Source organism: Stegastes partitus, unplaced genomic scaffold, assembly GCF_000690725.1.
Source record: "Stegastes partitus isolate 25-593 unplaced genomic scaffold, Stegastes_partitus-1.0.2 Scaffold1673, whole genome shotgun sequence".
Taxonomy (NCBI): domain Eukaryota; kingdom Metazoa; phylum Chordata; class Actinopteri; family Pomacentridae; genus Stegastes; species Stegastes partitus.
The window spans coordinates 77,694-83,495 of NW_007579404.1; positions in this window are offsets into that span (position 1 = coordinate 77,694).

Genomic DNA, 5,802 nt, shown 5'->3' on the forward strand with positions numbered 1-5,802 from the left:
GAGTTCCAGGTCCTTGAAGTCCAGAGAGGAGGCTCCAGATTTATCACTTTAGTGGACTTTTCTATCATTTCTGAGCCTCAGAACTGCATCAATGCCATTTCAGGAGGAAGAACACATCTGAGTTCTGTTAAAAAAAGCTTCTACCAGTTTTACATCCATCCAGGTGTCACAGTCTAAAGACTAAATGTAGTATAAGTATCAAAACGACTACGATGACACATAAAATGACTAGAACAAGAAAAACGTCTTAAAAAATTCAGATAATTCACCAAAAAGACGTGTGAAATTTGTACCCAGTCCTATGCGCACCAAAGGCCTGTAACACAGAAAATATTCATAGTATGAAGATAAAACTCTGGATTCAGTGAATATAATAAAGTTAATGTAGATAAAGAATCAGCTGGATGGAAAATTGTCCAAAATGACAAGATTTGTCCAAAATGGAGAAACCCCATCAGACTGACTGGTTTTATATAAAACTCTATGTGACAGGAGTTCACTTCAGTCAATGTGAAGAACACTGGATTCAAACTTTAGTTTAAATCTGCCGGTCCTGTGGTCCTGTGGTTCATCATCTCTAGTTTTACATTTTTAAATTTTCCTTTGCCTAAATTAGATTTTCTCTAAAGCAAACAACCATAAGTGAATAAAAAAAATCAGAAGATTGATTAACAGCTGCTCTGTGTTTGGGCTTTGAAATCCAGTTTTGAAGTCTTACGCTGGTTCTACAACACGTGACCTGTCCTCCGGTCACATGACTCACCTGGTCGCGGCAGTCGGTCAAGGCTCTTCGTCACGAAGCTTCTTAGTTCAGTCGGACGTCCATTTACATCATTTCCGCAAACCATCACCTGGATCGGATCTCTAAGTCAACAAGTTGTTTCCATTAAAATCCAGAGAAGAGGAAGGCGGAGGGATGTGTGGGCGGAGCCTCCAGAGTTCAGACAGTCAGCAATAAAACAAACTGCATCATGTGACCGCATCAGACAACAAGTCTTCCTGCTTCTGTTTGTTCAGCATCGTCTCAGACAGAAAGTCTGACCCACCGCGCGGCTGTCTGAGCTTTAATGTTCTCTTATGTTCAACGAGGCAACCGGTTGGGCAACCGGTTGGGCAACCTGAGCAACGATTTCAGTCCCAAGTCAGAGTGCTAAAAGCTCAGAGAAAAGCCAGCAAGTCGACCTTTGATTTGTTGAGTCATATCAAATCCTTTCATTCGCTGATGGAAGCAGCGGCGCTGCTAAGGCAGCTCACCCTCCGTTGCCTGTCCTGGTCACCCAACACGTTGCCTTGTTGCCCTGCAGGTTGACAGAGTGTGAGGCTGAATCCACGAGTCCTCCCTCCAGACTGTAACACACTGAACCAAACTGTATGAAGTTAACTGAGTCATCAGGACGGAGCTGAAGGAAATGTCTTTCAGGACATCCTAAAATCAGTTTCATGAGACAAACATGTGAGATGTGACCAAAAAGCTCAGAGACATAAACATCAAAAACCAGATTTCAGTGTAACCTCCATCCCTGTTGAAGCGTCTCCTTGTGCAGTGATGCTCTGCTCCCAGAGCTCCTGCAGCACTACTGATGTTCCCTGGATGTCATGTTCTGGAAACACGTCAGGCTCCACCTGTGATGAGCTGAGTCTCTTCAGCTGAGTCCAGGCAGATACACTTAAACTGAAATTTCTTTTTGGGGGAAAAAGAAGCCACAGGGAGACAAATCTGGAAAGTAGGGCAGGTGGAGAGCGACAGTCGTGTTGTTGGGAACAAAAAGCTGGTGTGTCGTCACCAGAGAGACACCACAGGTCAGATGGTTTGAATGTTCTCTCTCAGACTCCTCAGGATATTACAGCAGAAGTCTTTGGGACAGTTTGAGTTCACGTTAACAGCTGGATAAATGCTGAAGAGAAAATATGCTGTTCCCAAAATTAAATTAAAAAAAAAAAGTAAAAAATGACAAAAATCTGCCCAAAATTATATGAAGTATTTTAAATGACTAAACATTTGTCTAATATGACTCAAAATTAGTTGAAAATAAAATTAGCTGTACCAAATGACTTAACATGTTCACAATTAATTACATTTAATTTTAAAAACCCGTCCAAAATGACTTAAAACTTGATTGAAATAACTCAAAACTGATCCAGTTAGAATCCCAGAAATGAACAGAAATATGTGTCCAGGTTTTACCAACACTGGAATAAAAATGGGGGCTTCACATGTTTAACTGTAGACATTTATAATTAGCTTCCCGCCTCTCTACTCTGTGGAAACACTGCCTACAGTTCACCGGTATACGCTCTGAATTTTGGTCACAGCTGAGTCAGTCCTGGAGAATCAGTTGAGCGAAAGAGGGAAGAATTTTTTTGTTTTAACAGAATCTGGTTAAAGCAAACATCTTATTTATGCCAAATTTTAAATGAGACGTAGAATACAGTAAATTTGATGGAATGTCATGATTTGAAGCTCAGATTTTGTTCAAATCTGATTGTTCTTTATGTTTTTACAGTTAAATAGAGTCATGTGGGTGATCTTTTTCAAGATGACGTCTTTTGAATTTGTACGTTTTGGGGTTTGCAGAGTTAAATAGCACCAAGTTAGCGCCGCCTGATGCTTGTCTGACCAACAGTGGGACTAGATTCATACAGTAGCAGCATTTTCATGGAATTCAATGAAAATCTGAGCAACATTTAGACGAATTTGTAGTGAGTGTGTTGGGCGTTCTCATTAAGTTCAGGTTCAGTGTGAAGTCTGCAGGTTGGACGTTGGTTGGGTTCAGTCGGTTTAAAGAGCTGAGTTTGTTCTGACCTGCTGACATGTTTCTGTCCTGAGATGTAACCGGTGCAGCGACTGTTCCCATCATGCACCTCCTGTCTGTCAAACACCTCCTTCACTTCGAAACGTACTAGTTTCAGCCACGAGGGCAAACTGAAGAGCCTCTCTGGTTGCTGTGGAAAAGTTCTCTTCCAGGACTTCTCTCGTGTGCAGAAACCGGACCTCACTCTGAGATTTAGCTTGGAAATATTAAGAGCATGCCTGTTAAACAGCTGCGGTCGCAGGACTTGATGCTCCGAGCATGTTAACTAATTGCACTAAAGATGGAGTTCATTCAACACTGACGTCAGTTTAAAGTATCTGTAAAGTATTTTAGATGAACAGTGTTCGTAGCGCAGATGTTAACACACACACACAGACGTATATTCATGTTCAGACGTCCCAAAAAGAGAAAACTTTCAGAGCAATCAACAGAAATATTTCATTTAGTTTGGATCATGTGACCGCTGTCGCCGGGCAGATTAACCTGCAGGAGCTGCAGGGTTTCATTCCAACAGCAGACGAACGTGACTCAGCTGGTTATTGGTGACACATTCAAGCTGCTGCTGCTTTATTATTTTGATGGAAACATCCCTCTGTGTGCAGCCAAATGTTACATCCTCAAGTCTTGTTTTGTGAAAATACTCAGTTCAGTGCGACAGAAAACACAAAAGGTACATTTATATGTGCAGCACATTACAGCAATGAAGGAGACACACGGTGACATGAAGGCTTAAAAGGTGTAAGAACAAAAGTACAGTTTCATGCAGGATATGAATAAAATGCTTCAACTTTAATGTGCAAAGAAAAGAAAACAGACAATCTGAAATTTCTCTAAAAATACTTCCTGAAAATGAGCAACTCTAAGAGGAGCATTAATATTTATATCATGAATATTAATGAATTATTCACCTTTTATTAGAAGCTTTATTCTTCATGTGTCTGTTTCATTGTTAGCTGGAGTTTGACAGATATTCACTATTTTCCCCTAAAGTACTACAAATTACCAATCAGTTCATTATCTGCTTATTTTAGGGCTGCAAGTACAAAGAATATTAACACACGGCAGGCTTTTACTAAATGACTCGATAGGTATCGTTCCTGGCTTTGGTTTGTTCAACAAACTGGATTTAATTTGACACGTGTTGATTCAGTTCAGGCTCTGAATGTTAAACACAGACAGCCTGACTGTAGTAACCTCGACACTGCAGACGTCCAAAATCACGTTAATCTGCTCTGTAAATGAAGTTTTTTAGAAAATGATCGTGTTTTTAGGGAAGAAATTTTAAAATGCTCCTCTGACCGTAATACAGTCTTTCATAAAGCAAGTAGAACAAAAAAACCCAACCCTTAAAATACGCTTAGCTTGTATCACATCTTTGTACAAATCAGAAGAGCTATTCGTTTATGCTATATGATTGGATGAAAGTTATTGGAATGGTGCCGGTATAATCAATCAATACTCCTAGCAAAGCAAAAAAAAAAAAAAAAGAAATGTCACCTTCAACTTGCAAACAAAAGATTTTATTGGTTTTTAAAAATGTACAGCTGCTTACGGTTCCCCCTGCTTCTTTTCCTCTGATCAGACTTTTAGCTTCACTTTAGGCTGCCTGATGCTCAGGTGGGCTGCTCTCATCCCATTGGCTAACAGGCTTTAGAGTGACAGCTCGGTACTTGCATACTGCTGGCGTATCCCAGCTGACTCAGGGTGAAGGCAGGTTCACCTGGACAGGTAACCAGTCTATCACAGGACTACACTTAGAGACAGACAAACTCACACACTCACAAGTCAGAATCACCAATTAACCTCAGCATGTTTTTGTACTGTGTGGAAGGAAGCCAGAGAACCCACGCTGCACGGGGAGAACATGGAGACTCCACGCAGAAAGATCCCAGGCCGGTAGTCTTCTAGCTGTGAGGCGACGTGCTAACCACTGAGCCACCGTGCAGCCCCCAAACTGATTGTGATTGGTTTAATGAAATCCAAACACACCAGAACGTTTTTTCCCCTCCTGTAGCAGAGCAATGATTGGTGCAGCAGACCGTTCTACATGATCCGACTACGTGAGGCTAGTTTAGAACTGAAGGACACAAACTAGTTCAGACTGTTGGAATGAAACGTTTCAGCTCTTCTGCTGCCTGATGACCAATAATCTGCTTCATTCACCAAATCCAACCAATGCGAATGCGTGGGGTGGACAGGTGAGCTGGAGTTAGGGATGCTCCAATCAGAGCGCGCTTATTCATCCAGTGTGATCAGATGGTCTCAATTACCTGGTGCAGGTGTGTGGAGGAGGTGACATCACAGCTGATGTCATGAGGCCAGCTCGTTGTCATCGAGTCTGAGCACATCCAGATGTGCCGCAGATGTTGCATCTGTTTTGTGAGTCTTGTAGGGGCTGACCTGGAACAGTCATGCAGGTTTTTAAAAAACAGCAAAATGAAATGCTTGTTTCAGTCATTCAGCAGATACTTTCCTGTGTGATGTTATTTTTTAAGACAGAAAGGATATAGAAAGAGTTTTGGTTCTTTTAGATTTTAAGTATACTCCAGTGCTTCGGTGTTGTAAAAGACTGCTTTTAAAATGAATCATCAGTTCATAATCATATAGTGACAAACCAAACAGTGATTTTCTGCAGTAGAAGCTGAATTGTTCAAAATTTTATGAGAAAAAAAAAAGGGGGAAAAAGTCATAAAATGACCATGAAACAGCGTTTTTGTTTCTGCTGTTGTATGAAGGACGTCTGGGGATTGATGCTGACACCACAGAGCTAGACGGCTGTTGGATGGCATAGGTGGCAGTAAACCAGGAACGTTGCTGAAGTCTGTGCTGCTGGCAGCATGGAGGCGTAAAAGTTGACCTGTGATTCAGTTGCATTGCTCGTCCTGTTGAATCTGCTACAGATTGGACTGCAGCACCATGTTGATGTGATTATTCCTGAGGATTGTCATACAGAGCGACGGACAGGGTTTCTGGAGAGTTTAGAACAGGG